The sequence below is a fragment of the Oncorhynchus gorbuscha genome, linkage group LG14, assembly GCF_021184085.1.
Source record: "Oncorhynchus gorbuscha isolate QuinsamMale2020 ecotype Even-year linkage group LG14, OgorEven_v1.0, whole genome shotgun sequence".
Taxonomy (NCBI): Eukaryota; Metazoa; Chordata; class Actinopteri; order Salmoniformes; family Salmonidae; genus Oncorhynchus; species Oncorhynchus gorbuscha.
In genome coordinates, this window is record NC_060186.1 from 72091079 (window position 1) to 72113364 (window position 22286).

General features: G+C 49.2%; 1 protein-coding gene across 2 annotated transcripts in view; it reads left to right on the top strand.

Annotated features, from left to right (window-relative positions):
* The window catches only part of LOC123995381 (protein PALS1-like), a 46810-nt gene that overhangs the window by 22431 nt on the left and 2093 nt on the right, over positions 1 to 22286 (top strand). The gene's annotated exons all lie outside the window — the stretch shown is intronic.

Consider the following 22286-nt stretch of genomic DNA (forward strand, 5'->3'; position numbering starts at 1 on the left):
GTTTCCATACATCTAGCCAGGATATCTCTATCCCCTGTCCTTCCTGTTTCCATACATCTAGCCAGGATATCTCTATCCCCTGTCCTTCCTGTTTCCATACATCTAGCCAGGATATCTCTATCCCCTCCTTCCTTCCTGTTTCCATACATCTAGCCAGGATATCTCTATCCCCTGTCCTTCCTTCCTGTTTCCATACATCTAGCCAGGATATCTCTATCCCCTGTCCTTCCTTCCTGTTTCCTACATCTAGCCAGGATATCTCTATCCCCCCTCCTTCCTTCCTGTTTCCCTACATCTAGCCAGGATATCTCTATCCCCTGTCCTTCCTTCCTGTTTCCCTACATCTAGCCAGGATATCTCTATCCCCTCCTTCCTTCCTGTTTCCCTACATCTAGCCAGGATATCTCTATCCCCTCCTTCCTTCCTGTTTCCTTACATCTAGCCAGGATATCTCTATCCCCTGTCCTTCCTTCCTGTTTCCCTACATCTAGCCATGATATCTCTATCCCCTCCTTCCTTCCTGTTTCCCTACATCTAGCCAGGATATCTATCCCCTGTCCTTCCTGTTTCCCCTCCTTCCTTCCTGTTTCCCCTACATCTAGCCAGGATATCTCTATCCTGTCCTTCCTTCCTGTTTCCTACATCTAGCCAGGATATCTCTATCCCCTCCTTCCTTCCTGTTTCCCTACATCTAGCCAGGATATCTCTATCCTTCCTGTCCTTCCTGTTTCCCTACATCTAGCCAGGATATCTCTATCCCCTGTCCTTCCTGTTTCCTCTAGCCAGGTTTCCCCTACATCTAGCCAGGATATCTCTATCCCCTCCTTCCTTCCTGTTTCCCTACATCTAGCCAGGATATCTCTATCCCCTGTCCTTCCCTGTTTCCTACATCTAGCCAGGATATCTCTATCCCCTGTCCTTCCTGTTTCCCTACATCTAGCCAGGATATCTCTATCCCCTGTCCTTTCCTGTTTCCTACATCTAGCCAGGATATCTCTATCAGGATATCTCTATCCCCTCCTTCCTTCCTGTTTCCCTACATCTAGCCAGGATATCTCTATCCCCTCCTTCCTTCCTGTTTCCCTACATCTAGCCAGGATATCTCTATCCCCTCCTTCCTTCCTGTTTCCCTACATCTAGCCAGGATATCTCTATCCCCTGTCCTTCCTTCCTGTTTCCTACATCTAGCCAGGATATCTCTATCCCCTGTCCTTCCTTCCTGTTTCCTTCCTACATCTAGCCAGGATATCTCTATCCCCTGTCCTTCCTTCCTGTTTCCCTACATCTAGCCAGGATATCTCTATCCCCTGTCCTTCCTTCCTGTTTCCCTACATCTAGCCAGGATATCCTCTATCTAGCCCCTGTCCTTCCTTCCTGTTTCCCTACATCTAGCCAGGATATCTCTATCCCCTCCTTCCTTCCTGTTTCCCTACATCTAGCCAGGATATCTCTATCCCCTCCTTCCTTCCTGTTTCCCTACATCTAGCCAGGATATCTCTATCCCCTCCTTCCTTCCTGTTTCCCTACATCTAGCCAGGATATCTCTATCCCCTGTTTCCTTCCAGGATATCCTGTTTCCCCTACATCTAGCCAGGATATCTCTATCCCCTGTCCTTCCTTCCTGTTTCCCTACATCTAGCCAGGATATCTCTATAGCCCCCCTTCCCCCTGTCCTTCCTTCCTGTTTCCCTACATCTAGCCAGGATATCTCTGTTTAATCTAGCCCCTCCTTCCTTCCTGTTTCCCTACATCTAGCCAGGATATCTCTATCCCCTGTCCTTCCTTCCTGTTTCCCTACATCTAGCCAGGATATCTCTATCCCCTGTCCTTCCTTCCTGTTTCCCTACATCTAGCCAGGATATCTCTATCCCCTGTCCTTCCTTCCTGTTTCCCTACATCTAGCCAGGATATCTCTTAGCCCCTCCTTCCCTCCTGTTTCCCTACATCTAGCCAGGATATCTCTTAGCCCCTCCTTCCCTCCTGTTTCCCTACATCTAGCCAGGATATCTCTTAGCCCCTCCTTCCCTCCTGATTCCCTACATCTAGCCAGGATATCTCTATCCCCTGTCCTTCCTTCCTGTTTCCCTACATCTAGCCAGGATATCTCTATCCCCCTCCTTCCTTCCTGTTTCCCTACATCTAGCCAGGATATCTCTATCCCCTCCTTCCTCCTGTTTCCCTACATCTAGCCAGGATATCTCTATCCCCTGTCCTTCCCTCCTGTTTCCCTACATCTAGCCAGGATATCCTGCCCCTCCTTCCCTCCTGTTTCTTCCTACATCTAGCCAGGATATCTCTTAGCCCCTCCTTCCCTCCTGTTTCCCTACATCTAGCCAGGATATATCTCTGTTTATACCCCTGTCCTTCCTTCCTGTTTCCCTACATCTAGCCAGGATATCTCTATCCCCTCCTGTTTCCATCTAGCCTTCCTGTTTCCCTACATCTAGCCAGGATATCTCTTAGCCCCTCCTTCCTTCCTGTTTCCCTACATCTAGCCAGGATATCTCTTAGCCCCTCCTTCCCAGGATATCTCTTAGCCCTCCTTCCTTCCTGTTTCCCCTCCTGTTTCCCTACATCTAGCCAGGATATCTCTATCCCCTGTCCTTCCTTCCTGTTTCCCTACATCTAGCCAGGATATCTCTTAGCCCCTGTCCTTCCTTCCTGTTTCCATACATCTAGCCAGGATATCTCTATCCCCTGTCCTTCCTTCCTGTTTCCCTACATCTAGCCAGGATATCTCTAAACCCCTCCTTCCCTCCTGCTTCCCTACATCTAGCCAGGATATCTCTTAGCCCCTCCTTCCCTCCTGCTTCCCTACATCTAGCCAGGCTATCTCTAAACCCCGTCTTCCCTCCTGTTTTCCTACATCTAGCCAGGATATCTTTAAACCCCTCCTTCCCTCCTGTTTCCCTACATCTAGCCAGGATATCTCTAAACCCCTCCTTCCTTCCTGTTTCCCTACATTGAGCCAGGATATCTCTAAACCCCTCCTTCCTTCCTGTTTCCCTACATCTAGCCAGGATATCTCTAAACCCCATCCTTCCTTCCTGTTTCCCTACATCTAGCCAGGATATCTCTATCCCCTGTCCTTCCCCTGTCCTTCCTTCCTGTTTCCCTACATCTAGCCAGGATATCTCTATCCCCTGTCCTTCCTTCCTGTTTCCCTACATCTAGCCAGGATATCTCTATCCCCTGTCCTTCCTTCCTGTTTCCCTACATCTAGCCAGGATATCTCTAAACCCCTCCTTCCTTCCTGTTTCCCTACATCTAGCCAGGATATCTCTATCCCCTGTCCTTCCTTCCTGTTTCCCTACATCTAGCCAGGATATCTCTAAACCCCTCCTTCCTTCCTGTTTCCCTACATCTAGCCAGGATATCTCTATCCCCTGTCCTTCCTTCCTGTTTCCCTACATCTAGCCAGGATATCTCTATCCCCTGTCCTTCCTTCCTGTTTCCCTACATCTAGCCAGGATATCTCTATCCCCTGTCCTTCCTTCCTGTTTCCCTACATCTAGCCAGGATATCTCTATCCCCTGTCCTTCCTTCCTGTTTCCCTACATCTAGCCAGGATATCTCTTAGCCCCTCCTTCCCTCCTGTTTCCCTACATCTAGCCAGGATATCTCTTAGCCCCTCCTTCCTCCTGTTTCCCTACATCTAGCCAGGATATCTCTCCCCTGTCCTTCCTTCCCCTACATCTAGCCAGGATATCTCTTAGCCCCTCCTTCCCTCCTGATTCCCTACATCTAGCCAGGATATCTCTATCCCCTGTCCTTCCTTCCTGTTTCCCTACATCTAGCCAGGATATCTCTTAGCCCCTCCTTCCCCCCTGTTTCCCTACATCTAGCCAGGATATCTCTTAGCCCCTCCTTCCCTCCTGTTTCCCTACATCTAGCCAGGATATCTCTATCCCCTGTCCTTCCTTCCTGTTTCCCTACATCTAGCCAGGATATCTCTTAGCCCCTCCTTCCCTCCTGTTTCCCTACATCTAGCCAGGATATCTCTATCCCCTGTCCTTCCTTCCTGTTTCCCTACATCTAGCCAGGATATCTCTTAGTCCCTCCTTCCCTCCTGTTTCCCTACATCTAGCCAGGATATCTCTATCCCCTGTCCTTCCTTCCTGTTTCCCTACATCTAGCCAGGATATCTCTTAGCCCCTCCTTCCTTCCTGTTTCCCTACATCTAGCCAGGATATCTCTATCCCCTGTCCTTCCTTCCTGTTTCCCTACATCTAGCCAGGATATCTCTATCCCCTGTCCTTCCTTCCTGTTTCCCTACATCTAGCCAGGATATCTCTTAGCCCCTGTCCTTCCTTCCTGTTTCCATACATCTAGCCAGGATATCTCTATCCCCTGTCCTTCCTTCCTGTTTCCCTACATCTAGCCAGGATATCTCTAAACCCCTCCTTCCTTCCTGTTTCCCTACATTGAGCCAGGATATCTCTAAACCCCTCCTTCCTTCCTGTTTCCCTACATCTAGCCAGGATATCTCTAAACCCCATCCTTCCTTCCTGTTTCCCTACATCTAGCCAGGATATCTCTATCCCCTGTCCTTCCTTCCTGTTTCCCTACATCTAGCCAGGATATCTCTATCCCCTGTCCTTCCTTCCTGTTTCCCTACATCTAGCCAGGATATCTCTATCCCCTGTCCTTCCTTCCTGTTTCCCTACATCTAGCCAGGATATCTCTAAACCCCTCCTTCCTTCCTGTTTCCCTACATCTAGCCAGGATATCTCTATCCCCTGTCCTTCCTTCCTGTTTCCCTACATCTAGCCAGGATATCTCTAATCCCCCTCCTTCCTTCCTGTTTCCCTACATCTAGCCAGGATATCTCTATCCCCTGTCCTTCCTTCCTGTTTCCCTACATCTAGCCAGGATATCTCTATCCCCTGTCCTTCCTTCCTGTTTCCCTACATCTAGCCAGGATATCTCTATCCCCTGTCCTTCCTTCCTGTTTCCCTACATCTAGCCAGGATATCTCTATCCCCTGTCCTTCCTGTTTCCATACATCTAGCCAGGATATCTCTATCCCCTCCTTCCTTCCTGTTTCCCTACATCTAGCCAGGATATCTCTATCCCCTGTCCTTCCTGTTTCCATACATCTAGCCAGGATATCTCTATCCCCTCCTTCCTTCCTGTTTCCATACATCTAGCCAGGATATCTCTATCGCCTGTCCTTCCTGTTTCCCTACATCTAGCCAGGATATCTCTATCCCCTGTCCTTCCTGTTTCCCTACATCTAGCCAGGATATCTCTATCCCCTGTCCTTCCTGTTTCCCTACATCTAGCCAGGATATCTCTATCCCCTGTCCTTCCTGTTTCCTACATCTAGCCAGGATATCTCTATCCCCTGTCCTTCCTGTTTCCCTACATCTAGCCAGGATATCTCTATCGCCTGTCCTTCCTGTTTCCCTACATCTAGCCAGGATATCTCTATCCCCTGTCCTTCCTGTTTCCATACATCTAGCCAGGATATCTCTATCCCCTGTCCTTCCTGTTTCCATACATCTAGCCAGGATATCTCTATCCCCTGTCCTTCCTGTTTCCATACATCTAGCCAGGATATCTCTATCGCCTGTCCTTCCTGTTTCCCTACATCTAGCCAGGATATCTCTATCCCCTGTCCTTCCTTCCTGTTTCCCTACATCTAGCCAGGATATCTCTATCCCCTGTCCTTCCTTCCTGTTTCCCTACATCTAGCCAGGATATCTCTATCCCCTGTCCTTCCTTCCTGTTTCCCTACATCTAGCCAGGATATCTCTATCCCCTGTCCTTCCTTCCTGTTTCCCTACATCTAGCCAGGATATCTCTTAGCCCCTCCTTCCCTCCTGTTTCCCTACATCTAGCCAGGATATCTCTTAGCCCCTCCTTCCCTCCTGTTTAGCCCTAGCCCCTCCTTCCCTCCATCTAGCCAGGATATCTCTAGCCCCTCCTTCCTTCCTGTTTCCCTACATCTAGCCAGGATATCTCTATCCCCTGTCCTTCCTTCCTGTTTCCCTACATCTAGCCAGGATATCTCTTAGCCCCTCCTTCCCTCCTGTTTCCCTACATCTAGCCAGGATATCTCTTAGCCCCTCCTTCCCTCCTGTTTCCCTACATCTAGCCAGGATATCTCTATCCCCTGTCCTTCCTTCCTGTTTCCCTACATCTAGCCAGGATATCTCTTAGTCCCTCCTTCCCTCCTGTTTCCCTACATCTAGCCAGGATATCTCTATCCCCTGTCCTTCCTTCCTGTTTCCCTACATCTAGCCAGGATATCTCTATCCCCTGTCCTTCCTTCCTGTTTCCCTACATCTAGCCAGGATATCTCTATCCCCTGTCCTTCCTTCCTGTTTCCCTACATCTAGCCAGGATATCTCTTAGCCCCTGTCCTTCCTTCCTGTTTCCATACATCTAGCCAGGATATCTCTATCCCCTGTCCTTCCTTCCTGTTTCCCTACATCTAGCCAGGATATCTCTAAACCCCTCCTTCCTTCCTGTTTCCCTACATCTAGCCAGGATATCTCTAAACCCCATCCTTCCTTCCTGTTTCCCTACATCTAGCCAGGATATCTCTATCCCCTGTCCTTCCTTCCTGTTTCCCTACATCTAGCCAGGATATCTCTATCCCCTGTCCTTCCTTCCTGTTTCCCTACATCTAGCCAGGATATCTCTATCCCCTGTCCTTCCTTCCTGTTTCCCTACATCTAGCCAGGATATCTCTAAACCCCTCCTTCCTTCCTGTTTCCCTACATCTAGCCAGGATATCTCTATCCCCTGTCCTTCCTTCCTGTTTCCCTACATCTAGCCAGGATATCTCTAAACCCCTCCTTCCTTCCTGTTTCCCTACATCTAGCCAGGATATCTCTATCCCCTGTCCTTCCTTCCTGTTTCCCTACATCTAGCCAGGATATCTCTATCCCCTGTCCTTCCTTCCTGTTTCCCTACATCTAGCCAGGATATCTCTATCCCCTGTCCTTCCTTCCTGTTTCCCTACATCTAGCCAGGATATCTCTATCCCCTGTCCTTCCTGTTTCCATACATCTAGCCAGGATATCTCTATCCCCTCCTTCCTTCCTGTTTCCCTACATCTAGCCAGGATATCTCTATCCCCTGTCCTTCCTGTTTCCCTACATCTAGCCAGGATATCTCTATCCCCTGTCCTTCCTGTTTCCATACATCTAGCCAGGATATCTCTATCCCCTCCTTCCTTCCTGTTTCCATACATCTAGCCAGGATATCTCTATCGCCTGTCCTTCCTGTTTCCCTACATCTAGCCAGGATATCTCTATCCCCTGTCCTTCCTGTTTCCCTACATCTAGCCAGGATATCTCTATCCCCTGTCCTTCCTGTTTCCTACATCTAGCCAGGATACATCTAGCCAGGATATCTCTATCCCCTGTCCTTCCTGTTTCCTACATCTAGCCAGGATATCTCTATCCCCTGTCCTTCCTGTTTCCATACATCTAGCCAGGATATCTCTATCCCCTGTCCTTCCTGTTTCCATACATCTAGCCAGGATATCTCTATCGCCTGTCCTTCCTGTTTCCCTACATCTAGCCAGGATATCTCTATCCCCGTCCTGTCCTTCCTGTTTCCCTACATCTAGCCAGGATATCTCTATCCCCTGTCCTTCCTGTTTCCATACATCTAGCCAGGATATCTCTATCCCCTGTCCTTCCTGTTTCCATACATCTAGCCAGGATATCTCTATCCCCTGTCCTTCCTGTTTCCATACATCTAGCCAGGATATCTCTATCGCCTGTCCTTCCTGTTTCCCTACATCTAGCCAGGATATCTCTATCCCCTGTCCTTCCTGTTTCCATACATCTAGCCAGGATATCTCTATCCCCTGTCCTTCCTGTTTCCATACATCTAGCCAGGATATCTCTATCCCCTGTCCTTCCTTCCTGTTTCCTTACATCTAGCCAGGATATCTCTATCCCCTCCTTCCCTCCTGTTTCCATACATCTAGCCAGGATATCTCTATCCCCTGTCCTTCCTTCCTGTTTCCCTACATCTAGCCAGGATATCTCTATCCCCTGTCCTTCCTTCCTGTTTCCCTACATCTAGCCATGATATCTCTATCCCCTCCTTCCTTCCTGTTTCCCTACATCTAGCCAGGATATCTCTATCCCCTGTCCTTCCTTCCTGTTTCCCTACATCTAGCCAGGATATCTCTATCCCCTCCTTCCTTCCTGTTTCCCTACATCTAGCCAGGATATCTCTATCCCCTCCTTCCTTCCTGTTTCCTACATCTAGCCAGGATATCTCTATCCCCTCCTTCCTTCCTGTTTCCCTACATCTAGCCAGGATATCTCTATCCCCTCCTTCCTTCCTGTTTCCCTACATCTAGCCAGGATATCTCTATCCCCTGTCCTTCCTTCCTGTTTCCCTACATCTAGCCAGGATATCTCTATCCCCTCCTTCCTTCCTGTTTCCCTACATCTAGCCAGGATATCTCTATCCCCTGTCCTTCCTGTTTCCCTACATCTAGCCAGGATATCTCTATCCCCCCTGTCCTTCCTGTTTCCTACATCTAGCCAGGATATCTCTACATCTAGCCAGGATATCCTGTCCTTCCTGTTTCCCTACATCTAGCCAGGATATCTCTATACATCTAGCCAGGATATCTCTATCCCCTGTCCTTCCTTCCTGTTTCCTTACATCTAGCCAGGATATCTCTATCCCCTCCTTCCCTCCTGTTTCCATACATCTAGCCAGGATATCTCTATCCCCTGTCCTTCCTTCCTGTTTCCCTACATCTAGCCAGGATATCTCTATCCCCTGTCCTTCCTTCCTGTTTCCCTACATCTAGCCAGGATATCTCTATCCCCTCCTTCCTTCCTGTTTCCCTACATCTAGCCAGGATATCTCTATCCCCTCCTTCCTTCCTGTTTCCTTACATCTAGCCAGGATATCTCTATCCCCTCCTTCCTTCCTGTTTCCCTACATCTAGCCAGGATATCTCTATCCCCTCCTTCCTTCCTGTTTCCTTACATCTAGCCAGGATATCTCTATCCCCTGTCCTTCCTTCCTGTTTCCCTACATCTAGCCATGATATCTCTATCCCCTCCTTCCTTCCTGTTTCCCTACATCTAGCCAGGATATCTCTATCCCCTGTCCTTCCTTCCTGTTTCCCTACATCTAGCCAGGATATCTCTATCCCCTCCTTCCTTCCTGTTTCCCTACATCTAGCCAGGATATCTCTATCCCCTGTCCTACCTTCCTGTTTCCCTACATCTAGCCAGGATATCTCTATCCCCTGTCCTTCCTTCTTGTTTCCCTACATCTAGCCAGGATATCTCTATCCCCTCCTTCCCTCCTGTTTCCCTACATCTAGCCAGGATATCTCTATCCCCTGTCCTTCCTTCCTGTTTCCCTACATCTAGCCAGGATATCTCTATCCCCTGTCCTTCCTTCCTGTTTCCCTACATCTAGCCAGGATATCTCTAAACCCCTCCTTCCTTCCTGTTTCCCTACATCTAGCCAGGATATCTCTATCCCCTGTCCTTCCTTCCTGTTTCCCTACATCTAGCCAGGATATCTCTATCCCCTGTCCTTCCTTCCTGTTTCCCTACATCTAGCCAGGATATCTCATCTAGTTTCCCTACATCTAGCCAGGATATCTCTATCCCCTGTCCTTCCTTCCTGTTTCCCTACATCTAGCCAGGATATCTCTTAGCCCCTCCTTCCCTCCTGTTTCCCTACATCTAGCCAGGATATCTCTTAGCCCCTCCTTCCCTCCTGATTCCCTACATCTAGCCAGGATATCTCTATCCCCTGTCCTTCCTTCCTGTTTCCCTACATCTAGCCAGGATATCTCTTAGCCCCTCCTTCCCCCCTGTTTCCCTACATCTAGCCAGGATATCTCTTAGCCCCTCCTTCCCTCCTGTTTCCCTACATCTAGCCAGGATATCTCTATCCCCTGTCCTTCCCTCCTGTTTCCTACATCTAGCCAGGATATCTCTTAGCCCCTCCTTCCCTCCTGTTTCCCTACATCTAGCCAGGATATCTCTATCCCCTGTCCTTCCTTCCTGTTTCCCTACATCTAGCCAGGATATCTCTATCCCCTGTCCTTCCTTCCTGTTTCCCTACATCTAGCCAGGATATCTCTATCCCCTGTCCTTCCTTCCTGTTTCCCTACATCTAGCCAGGATATCTCTTAGCCCCTCCTTCCTTCCTGTTTCCCTACATCTAGCCAGGATATCTCTATCCCCTGTCCTTCCTTCCTGTTTCCCTACATCTAGCCAGGATATCTCTTAGCCCCTCCTTCCTTCCTGTTTCCCTACATCTAGCCAGGATATCTCTTAGTCCCTCCTTCCCTCCTGTTTCCCTACATCTAGCCAGGATATCTCTATCCCCTGTCCTTCCTTCCTGTTTCCCTACATCTAGCCAGGATATCTCTTAGCCCCTGTCCTTCCTTCCTGTTTCCCTACATCTAGCCAGGATATCTCTATCCCCTGTCCTTCCTTCCTGTTTCCCTACATCTAGCCAGGATATCTCTAAACCCCTCCTTCCCTCCTGTTTCCCTACATCTAGCCAGGATATCTCTTAGCCCCTCCTTCCCTCCTGTTTCCCTACATCTAGCCAGGATATCTCTAAACCCCTCCTTCCCTCCTGTTTTCCTACATCTAGCCAGGATATCTTTAAACCCCTCCTTCCCTCCTGTTTCCCTACATCTAGCCAGGATATCTCTAAACCCCTCCTTCCCCCTGTTTCCCTACATCTAGCCAGGATATCTCTTAGCCCCTCCTTCCCTCCTGTTTCCTACATCTAGCCAGGATATCTCTAATCCCCTCCTTCCCTCCTGTTTCCCTACATCTAGCCAGGATATCTCTATCCCCCCATCCTTCCTTCCTGTTTCTTCCTACATCTAGCCAGGATATCTCTATCCCCTGTCCTTCCTTCCTGTTTCCTACATCTAGCCAGGCTATCTCTAAACCCCGTCCTTCCTTCCTGTTTCCCTACATCTAGCCAGGATATCTCTAAAACCCGTCCTTCCTTCCTGTTTCCCTACATCTAGCCAGGATATCTCTAAACCCCTCCTTCCTTCCTGTTTCCCTACATTGAGCCAGGATATCTCTAAACCCCTCCTTCCTTCCTGTTTCCCTACATCTAGCCAGGATATCTCTAAACCCCATCCTTCCTTCCTGTTTCCCTACATCTAGCCAGGATATCTCTATCCCCTGTCCTTCCTTCCTGTTTCCCTACATCTAGCCAGGATATCTCTATCCCCTGTCCTTCCTTCCTGTTTCCCTACATCTAGCCAGGATATCTCTATCCCCTGTCCTTCCTTCCTGTTTCCCTACATCTAGCCAGGATATCTCTAAACCCCTCCTTCCTTCCTGTTTCCCTACATCTAGCCAGGATATCTCTATCCCCTGTCCTTCCTTCCTGTTTCCCTACATCTAGCCAGGATATCTCTATCCCCTCCTTCCTTCCTGTTTCCCTACATCTAGCCAGGATATCTCTATCCCCTGTCCTTCCTTCCTGTTTCCCTACATCTAGCCAGGATATCTCTATCCCCTGTCCTTCCTTCCTGTTTCCCTACATCTAGCCAGGATATCTCTTAGCCCCTCCTTCCTTCCTGTTTCCCTACATCTAGCCAGGATAGCCCCTCCTTCTCCTGTTTCTCTAGCCAGGATATCTCCCTCCTTCCTCCTGTTTCCCTACATCTAGCCAGGATATCTCTATCCCCTGTCCTTCCCTCCTGTTTCGCTACATCTAGCCAGGATATCTCTTAGCCCCTCCTTCCCTCCTGTTTCCCTACATCTAGCCAGGATATCTCTATCCCCTGTCCTTCCTTCCTGTTTCCCTACATCTAGCCAGGATATCTCTATCCCCTGTCCTTCCTTCCTGTTTCCCTACATCTAGCCAGGATATCTCTATCCCCTGTCCTTCCTTCCTGTTTCCCTACATCTAGCCAGGATATCTCTTAGCCCCTCCTTCCTTCCTGTTTCCCTACATCTAGCCAGGATATCTCTATCCCCTGTCCTTCCTTCCTGTTTCCCTACATCTAGCCAGGATATCTCTTAGCCCCTCCTTCCTTCCTGTTTCCCTACATCTAGCCAGGATATCTCTTAGTCCCTCCTTCCCTCCTGTTTCCCTACATCTAGCCAGGATATCTCTATCCCCTGTCCTTCCTTCCTGTTTCCCTACATCTAGCCAGGATATCTCTTCGCCCCTGTCCTTCCTTCCTGTTTCCATACATCTAGCCAGGATATCTCTATCCCCTGTCCTTCCTTCCTGTTTCCCTACATCTAGCCAGGATATCTCTAAACCCCTCCTTCCCTCCTGCTTCCCTACATCTAGCCAGGATATCTCTTAGCCCCTCCTTCCCTCCTGCTTCCCTACATCTAGCCAGGATATCTCTAAACCCCTCCTTCCCTCCTGTTTTCCTACATCTAGCCAGGATATCTTTAAACCCCTCCTTCCCTCCTGTTTCCCTACATCTAGCCAGGATATCTCTAAACCCCTCCTTCCCCCCTGTTTCCCTACATCTAGCCAGGATATCTCTTAGCCCCTCCTTCCCTCCTGTTTCCCTACATCTAGCCAGGATATCTCTAAACCCCTCCTTCCCTCCTGTTTCCCTACATCTAGCCAGGATATCTCTAAACCCATCCTTCCTTCCTGTTTCGCTACATCTAGCTAGGATATCTCTATCCCCTGTCCTTCCTTCCTGTTTCCCTACATCTAGCCAGGCTATCTCTAAACCCCGTCCTTCCTTCCTGTTTCCCTACATCTAGCCGGGATATCTCTAAAACCCGTCCTTCCTTCCTGTTTCCCTACATCTAGCCAGGATATCTCTAAACCCCTCCTTCCTTCCTGTTTCCCTACATTGAGCCAGGATATCTCTAAACCCCTCCTTCCTTCCTGTTTCCCCATCTAGCCTTCTAAACCCCATCCTTCCTTCCTGTTTCCCTACATCTAGCCAGGATATCTCTAAACCCCATCCTTCCTTCCTGTTTCCCTACATCTAGCCAGGATATCTCTATCCCCTGTCCTTCCTTCCTGTTTCCCTACATCTAGCCAGGATATCTCTATCCCCTGTCCTTCCTTCCTGTTTCCCTACATCTAGCCAGGATATCTCTATCCCCTGTCCTTCCTTCCTGTTTCCCTACATCTAGCCAGGATATCTCTAAACCCCTCCTTCCTTCCTGTTTCCCTACATCTAGCCAGGATATCTCTATCCCCTGTCCTTCCTTCCTGTTTCCCTACATCTAGCCAGGATATCTCTAAACCCCTCCTTCCTTCCTGTTTCCCTACATCTAGCCAGGATATCTCTATCCCCTGTCCTTCCTTCCTGTTTCCCTACATCTAGCCAGGATATCTCTATCCCCTGTCCTTCCTTCCTGTTTCCCTACATCTAGCCAGGATATCTCTATCCCTGTCCTTCCTTCCTGTTTCCCTACATCTAGCCAGGATATCTCTATCCCCTGTCCTTCCTTCCTGTTTCCCTACATCTAGCCAGGATATCTCTTAGCCCCTCCTTCCCTCCTGTTTCCCTACATCTAGCCAGGATATCTCTTAGCCCCTCCTTCCCTCCTGTTTCCCTACATCTAGCCAGGATATCTCTTAGCCCCTCCTTCCCTCCTGATTCCCTACATCTAGCCAGGATATCTCTATCCCCTGTCCTTCCTTCCTGTTTCCCTACATCTAGCCAGGATATCTCTTATCCCCCTCCTTCCCTCCTGTTTCCCTACATCTAGCCAGGATATCTCTTAGCCCCTCCTTCCCTCCTGTTTCCCTACATCTAGCCAGGATATCTCTATCCCCTGTCCTTCCTTCCTGTTTCCCTACATCTAGCCAGGATATCTCTTAGTCCCTCCTTCCCTCCTGTTTCCCTACATCTAGCCAGGATATCTCTATCCCCTGTCCTTCCTTCCTGTTTCCCTACATCTAGCCAGGATATCTCTTAGCCCCTCCTTCCTTCCTGTTTCCCTACATCTAGCCAGGATATCTCTTAGTCCCTCCTTCCCTCCTGTTTCCCTACATCTAGCCAGGATATCTCTAAACCCCTCCTTCCCCCCTGTTTCCCTACATCTAGCCAGGATATCTCTTAGCCCCTCCTTCCCTCCTGTTTCCCTACATCTAGCCAGGATATCTCTAAACCCCTCCTTCCCTCCTGTTTCCCTACATCTAGCCAGGATATCTCTAAACCCATCCTTCCTTCCTGTTTCGCTACATCTAGCTAGGATATCTCTATCCCCTGTCCTTCCTTCCTGTTTCCCTACATCTAGCCAGGCTATCTCTAAACCCCGTCCTTCCTTCCTGTTTCCCTACATCTAGCCGGGATATCTCTAAAACCCGTCCTTCCTTCCTGTTTCCCTACATCTAGCCAGGATATCTCTAAACCCCTCCTTCCTTCCTGTTTCCCTACATTGAGCCAGGATATCTCTAAACCCCTCCTTCCTTCCTGTTTCCCTACATCTAGCCAGGATATCTCTAAACCCCATCCTTCCTTCCTGTTTCCCTACATCTAGCCAGGATATCTCTATCCCCTGTCCTTCCTTCCTGTTTCCCTACATCTAGCCAGGATATCTCTATCCCCTGTCCTTCCTTCCTGTTTCCCTACATCTAGCCAGGATATCTCTATCCCCTGTCCTTCCTTCCTGTTTCCCTACATCTAGCCAGGATATCTCTAAACCCCTCCTTCCTTCCTGTTTCCCTACATCTAGCCAGGATATCTCTATCCCCTGTCCTTCCTTCCTGTTTCCCTACATCTAGCCAGGATATCTCTAAACCCCTCCTTCCTTCCTGTTTCCCTACATCTAGCCAGGATATCTCTATCCCCTGTCCTTCCTTCCTGTTTCCCTACATCTAGCCAGGATATCTCTATCCCCTGTCCTTCCTTCCTGTTTCCCTACATCTAGCCAGGATATCTCTATCCCGTCCTTCCTTCCTGTTTCCCTACATCTAGCCAGGATATCTCTATCCCCTGTCCTTCCTTCCTGTTTCCCTACATCTAGCCAGGATATCTCTTAGCCCCTCCTTCCCTCCTGTTTCCCTACATCTAGCCAGGATATCTCTTAGCCCCTCCTTCCCTCCTGTTTCCCTACATCTAGCCAGGATATCTCTTAGCCCCTCCTTCCCTCCTGATTCCCTACATCTAGCCAGGATATCTCTATCCCCTGTCCTTCCTTCCTGTTTCCCTACATCTAGCCAGGATATCTCTTAGCCCCTCCTTCCCCCCTGTTTCCCTACATCTAGCCAGGATATCTCTTAGCCCCTCCTTCCCTCCTGTTTCCCTACATCTAGCCAGGATATCTCTATCCCCTGTCCTTCCTTCCTGTTTCCCTACATCTAGCCAGGATATCTCTTAGTCCCTCCTTCCCTCCTGTTTCCCTACATCTAGCCAGGATATCTCTATCCCCTGTCCTTCCTTCCTGTTTCCCTACATCTAGCCAGGATATCTCTTAGCCCCTCCTTCCTTCCTGTTTCCCTACATCTAGCCAGGATATCTCTTAGTCCCTCCTTCCCTCCTGTTTCCCTACATCTAGCCAGGATATCTCTATCCCCTGTCCTTCCTTCCTGTTTCCCTACATCTAGCCAGGATATCTCTTAGCCCCTCCTTCCCTCCTGTTTCCCTACATCTAGCCAGGATATCTCTAAACCCATCCTTCCTTCCTGTTTCGCTACATCTAGCTAGGATATCTCTATCCCCTGTCCTTCCTTCCTGTTTCCCTACATCTAGCCAGGCTATCTCTAAACCCTGTCCTTCCTTCCTGTTTCCCTCTAGTCCTTCCTTCCTGTTTCCCTACATCTAGCCGGGATATCTCTAAAACCCGTCCTTCCTTCCTGTTTCCCTACATCTAGCCAGGATATCTCTAAACCCCTCCTTCCTTCCTTCCTGTTTCCCTACATTGAGCCAGGATATCTCTAAACCCCTCCTTCCTTCCTGTTTCCCTACATCTAGCCAGGATATCTCTAAACCCCATCCTTCCTTCCTGTTTCCCTACATCTAGCCAGGATATCTCTATCCCCTGTCCTTCCTTCCTGTTTCCCTACATCTAGCCAGGATATCTCTATCCCCTGTCCTTCCTTCCTGTTTCCCCATTAGCCAGGATATTCCTCCTTCCTTCCTGTTTCCCTACATCTAGCCAGGATATCTCTATCCCCTGTCCTTCCTTCCTGTTTCCCTACATCTAGCCAGGATATCTCTAAACCCCTCCTTCCTTCCTGTTTCCCTACATCTAGCCAGGATATCTCTATCCCCTGTCCTTCCTTCCTGTTTCCCTACATCTAGCCAGGATATCTCTAATCCCCCTCCTTCCTTCCTGTTTCCCTACATCTAGCCAGGATATCTCTATCCCCTGTCTTCCTTCCTACATCTGTTTCCTGTCCTTCCTTCCTGTTTCCCTACATCTAGCCAGGATATCTCTATCCCCTGTCCTTCCTTCCTGTTTCCCTACATCTAGCCAGGATATCTCTATCCCCTCCTTCCTTCCTGTTTCCCTACATCTAGCCAGGATATCTCTGTCCTTCCCTCCTGTTTCCCTACATCTAGCCAGGATATCTCTTAGCCCCTCCTTCCTCCTGTTTCCCTACATCTAGCCAGGATATCTCTAGCCCCTCCTTCCTTCCTGTTTCCCTACATCTAGCCAGGATATCTCTATAGCCCCTCCTTCCTTCCTGTTTCCCTACATCTAGCCAGGATATCTCTTAGCCTCCTCCTTCCCATCTCCTGTTTCCCTACATCTAGCCAGGATATCTCTTAGCCCCTCCTTCCCTCCTGTTTCCCTACATCTAGCCAGGATATCTCTATCCCCTGTCCTTCCTTCCTGTTTCCTACATCTAGCCAGGATATCTCTATCCCCTCCTTCCTTCCTGTTTCCCTACATCTAGCCAGGATATCTCTATCCCCTGTCCTTCCTTCCTGTTTCCCTACATCTAGCCAGGATATCATCTAGCCAGGATATCTCTATCCCCTCCTTCCTTCCTGTTTCCCTACATCTAGCCAGGATATCTCTATCCCCCTCCTTCCTTCCTGTTTCCCTACATCTAGCCAGGATATCTCTTAGCCCCTCCTTCCCTCCTGTTTCCCTACATCTAGCCAGGATATCTCTATCCCCTGTCCTTCCTTCCTGTTTCCCTACATCTAGCCAGGATATCTCTATCCCCTCCTTCCTTCCTGTTTCCCTACATCTAGCCAGGATATCTCTATCCCCTGTCCTTCCTTCCTGTTTCCCTACATCTAGCCAGGATATCTCTAGCCCTCTATCCCTGTCCTTCCTTCCTGTTTCCCTACATCTAGCCAGGATATCTCTAAACCCCCCTGTCCTTCCTTCCTGTTTCCCTACATCTAGCCAGGATATCTCTTAGCCCCTCCTTCCTTCCTGTTTCCCTACATCTAGCCAGGATATCTCTATCCCCTGTTTCCTTCCTTCCTGTTTCCCTGTTTACATCTAGCCAGGATATCTCTATCTCCCCTCCTTCCTTCCTGTTTCCCTACATCTAGCCAGGATATCTCTATCCCCTGTCCTTCCTTCCTGTTTCCCTACATCTAGCCAGGATATCTCTATCCCCTGTCCTTCCTTCCTGTTTCCCTACATCTAGCCAGGATATCTCTATCCCCTGTCCTTCCTTCCTGTTTCCCTACATCTAGCCAGGATATCTCTATCCCCTGTCCTTCCTTCCTGTTTCCCTACATCTAGCCAGGATATCTCTAAACCCCTCCTTCCTTCCTGTTTCCCTACATCTAGCCAGGATATCTCTATCCCCTGTCCTTCCTTCCTGTTTCCCTACATCTAGCCAGGATATCTCTAAACCCTGTCCTTCCTTCCTGTTTCCCTACATCTAGCCAGGATATCTCTATCCCCTGTCCTTCCTTCCTGTTTCCCTACATCTAGCCAGGATATCTCTATCCCCTGTCCTTCCTTCCTGTTTCCCTACATCTAGCCAGGATATCTCTATCCTTCCTTCCTGTTTCCCTACATCTAGCCAGGTCCTTCCTTCTCCCCTGTTTCCCTACATCTAGCCAGGATATCTCTAGCCCCTCCTTCCCTCCTGTTTCCCTACATCTAGCCAGGATATCTCTATCCCCTGTCCTTCCTTCCTGTTTCCCTACATCTAGCCAGGATATCTCTTAGCCCCTCCTTCCTTCCTGTTTCCCTACATCTAGCCAGGATATCTCTATCCCCTGTCCTTCCTTCCTGTTTCCCTACATCTAGCCAGGATATCTCTATCCCCTGTCCTTCCTTCCTGTTTCCCTACATCTAGCCAGGATATCTCTTATCCCCTGTCCTTCCTTCCTGTTTCCCTACATCTAGCCAGGATATCTCTATCCCCTGTCCTTCCTTCCTGTTTCCCTACATCTAGCCAGGATATCTCTATCCCCTCCTTCCTTCCTGTTTCCTACATCTAGCCTATCCCCTCCTTTCCTGTTTCCCTACATCTAGCCAGGATATCTCTTAGCCCCTCCTTCCTTCCTGTTTCCCTACATCTAGCCAGGATATCTCTTCCTTCCTGTTTCCCCCCTCCTTCCTTCCTGTTTCCCTACATCTAGCCAGGATATCTCTTAGCCCCTCCTTCCCTCCTGTTTCCCTACATCTAGCCAGGATATCTCTATCCCCTGTCCTTCCTTCCTGTTTCCCTACATCTAGCCAGGATATCTCTTAGCCCCTCCTTCCCTCCTGTTTCCCTACATCTAGCCAGGATATCTCTAGCCCCTCCTTCCTTCCTGTTTCCCTACATCTAGCCAGGATATCTCTATCCCCTGTCCTTCCTTCCTGTTTCCCTACATCTAGCCAGGATATCTCCCCTCCTTCCCCTCCTTCCTTCCTGTTTCCTTCCTGTTTCCCTACATCTAGCCAGGATATCTCTATCCCCTGTCCTTCCTTCCTGTTTCCCTACATCTAGCCAGGATATCTCTATCCCCTGTCCTTCCTTCCTGTTTCCCTACATCTAGCCAGGATATCTCTTAGCCCCTCCTTCCTCCTGTTTCCTACATCTAGCCAGGATATCTCTATCCCCTGTCCTTCCTTCCTGTTTCCCTACATCTAGCCAGGATATCTCTTAGCCCCTGTCCTTCCTTCCTGTTTCCATACATCTAGCCAGGATATCTCTATCCCCTGTCCTTCCTTCCTGTTTCCCTACATCTAGCCAGGATATCTCTAAACCCCTCCTTCCTTCCTGTTTCCCTACATCTGAGCCAGGATATCTCCCCTCCTTCCTTCCTGTTTCCCTACATCTAGCCAGGATATCTCTAAACCCCATCCTTCCTTCCTGTTTCCCTACATCTAGCCAGGATATCTCTATCCCCTGTCCTTCCTTCCTGTTTCCCTACATCTAGCCAGGATATCTCTATCCCCTGTCCTTCCTTCCTGTTTCCCTACATCTAGCCAGGATATCTCTATCCCCTGTCCTTCCTTCCTGTTTCCCTACATCTAGCCAGGATATCTCTAAACCCCTCCTTCCTTCCTGTTTCCCTACATCTAGCCAGGATATCTCTATCCCCTGTCCTTCCTTCCTGTTTCCCTACATCTAGCCAGGATATCTCTAAACCCCTCCTTCCTTCCTGTTTCCCTACATCTAGCCAGGATATCTCTATCCCCTGTCCTTCCTTCCTGTTTCCCTACATCTAGCCAGGATATCTCTATCCCCTGTCCTTCCTTCCTGTTTCCCTACATCTAGCCAGGATATCTCTATCCCCTGTCCTTCCTTCCTGTTTCCCTACATCTAGCCAGGATATCTCTATCCCCTGTCCTTCCTTCCTGTTTCCCTACATCTAGCCAGGATATCTCTTAGCCCCTCCTTCCTTCCTGTTTCCCTACATCTAGCCAGGATATCTCTTAGCCCCTCCTTCCCTCCTGTTTCCCTACATCTAGCTAGGATATCTCTTAGCCCCTCCTTCCCTCCTGTTTCCCTACATCTAGCCAGGATATCTCTTAGCCCCTCCTTCCCTCCTGATTCCCTACATCTAGCCAGGATATCTCTATCCCCTGTCCTTCCTTCCTGTTTCCCCATCTAGCCAGGATATCCTGTTTCCCCCCCTACATCTAGCCAGGATATCTCTTAGCCCCTCCTTCCCTCCTGTTTCCCTACATCTAGCCAGGATATCTCTATCCCCTGTCCTTCCCTCCTGTTTCCCTACATCTAGCCAGGATATCTCTTAGCCCCTCCTTCCCTCCTGTTTCCCTACATCTAGCCAGGATATCTCTATCCCCTGTCCTTCCTTCCTGTTTCCCTACATCTAGCCAGGATATCTCTATCCCCTGTCCTTCCTTCCTGTTTCCCTACATCTAGCCAGGATATCTCTATCCCCTGTTCTTCCTTCCTGTTTCCCTACATCTAGCCAGGATATCTCTTAGCCCCTCCTTCCTTCCTGTTTCCCTACATCTAGCCAGGATATCTCTATCCCCTGTCCTTCCTTCCTGTTTCCCTACATCTAGCCAGGATATCTCTTAGCCCCTCCTTCCTTCCTGTTTCCCTACATCTAGCCAGGATATCTCTAAACCCCATCCTTCCTTCCTGTTTCCCTACATCTAGCCAGGATATCTCTATCCCCTGTCCTTCCTTCCTGTTCCCTACATCTAGCCAGGATATCTCTATCCCCTGTCCTTCCTTCCTGTTTCCCTACATCTAGCCAGGATATCTCTATCCCCTGTCCTTCCTTCCTGTTTCCCTACATCTAGCCAGGATATCTCTATCCCCTCCTTCCTTCCTGTTTCCCTACATCTAGCCAGGATATCTCTATCCCCTGTCCTTCCTTCCTGTTTCCCTACATCTAGCCAGGATATCTCTATCCCCTCCTTCCTTCCTGTTTCCCTACATCTAGCCAGGATATCTCTATCCCCTGTCCTTCCTTCCTGTTTCCCTACATCTAGCCAGGATATCTCTATCCCCTGTCCTTCCTTCCTGTTTCCCTACATCTAGCCAGGATATCTCTATCCCCTGTCCTTCCTTCCTGTTTCCCTACATCTAGCCAGGATATCTCTATCCCCTGTCCTTCCTTCCTGTTTCCCTACATCTAGCCAGGATATCTCTTAGCCCCTCCTTCCTTCCTGTTTCCTACATCTAGCCAGGATATCTCTTAGCCCCTCCTTCCCTCCTGTTTCCCTACATCTAGCCAGGATATCTCTTAGCCCCTCCTTCCCTCCTGTTTCCCTCCTGTTTCCCTACATCTAGCCAGGATATCTCTATCCCCTCCTTCCTTCCTGTTTCCCTACATCTAGCCAGGATATCTCTTAGCCCCTCCTTCCTTCCTGTTTCCCTACATCTAGCCAGGATATCTCTATCCCCTCCTTCCCTCCTGTTTCCCTACATCTAGCCAGGATATCTCTTAGCCCCTCCTTCCCTCCTGTTTCCCTACATCTAGCCAGGATATCTCTATCCCCTGTCCTTCCTTCCTGTTTCCCTACATCTAGCCAGGATATCTCTAGCCCCTCCTTCCTCCTGTTTCCCTACATCTAGCCAGGATATCTCTATCCCTGTCCTTCCTTCCTGTTTCCCTACATCTAGCCAGGATATCTCTGTCCTTCCTTCCTGTTTCCCTACATCTAGCCAGGATATCTCTATCCCCTGTCCTTCCTTCCTGTTTCCCTACATCTAGCCAGGATATCTCTATCCCCTGTCCTTCCTTCCTGTTTCCCTACATCTAGCCAGGATATCTCTATCCCCTGTCCTTCCTTCCTCCTTCCTTCCTGTTTCCCTACATCTAGCCAGGATATCTCTATCCCCTGTCCTTCCTTCCTGTTTCCCTACATCTAGCCAGGATATCTCTATCCCCTGTCCTTCCTTCCCCTCCTTCCTTCCTGTTTCCTACATCTAGCCAGGATATCTCTATCCCCTCCTTCCTTCCTGTTTCCCTACATCTAGCCAGGATATCTCTAAACCCCTCCTTCCTCCTGTTTCCCTACATCTAGCCAGGATATCTCTTAGCCCCTCCTTCCCTCCTGTTTCCCTACATCTAGCCAGGATATCTCTAAACCCCCTCCTTCCCTCATCTGCCATCTAGCCAGGATATCTCTAAACCCCTCCTTCCCTCCTGTTTCCTACATCTAGCCAGGATATCTCTAAACCCCTCCTTCCCTCCTGTTTCCCTACATCTAGCCAGGATATCTCTAAACCCCTCCTTCCTTCCTGTTTCCCTACATTGAGCCAGGATATCTCTAAACCCCTCCTTCCTTCCTGTTTTCCTTCCTAGCCAGGATATTTCCCTACATCTAGCCAGGATATCTCTATCCCCTGTCCTTCCTTCCTGTTTCCCTACATCTAGCCAGGATATCTCTAACCCCTGTCCTTCCTTCCTGTTTCCCTACATCTAGCCAGGATATCTCTAAACCCCTCCTTCCTTCCTGTTTCCCTAC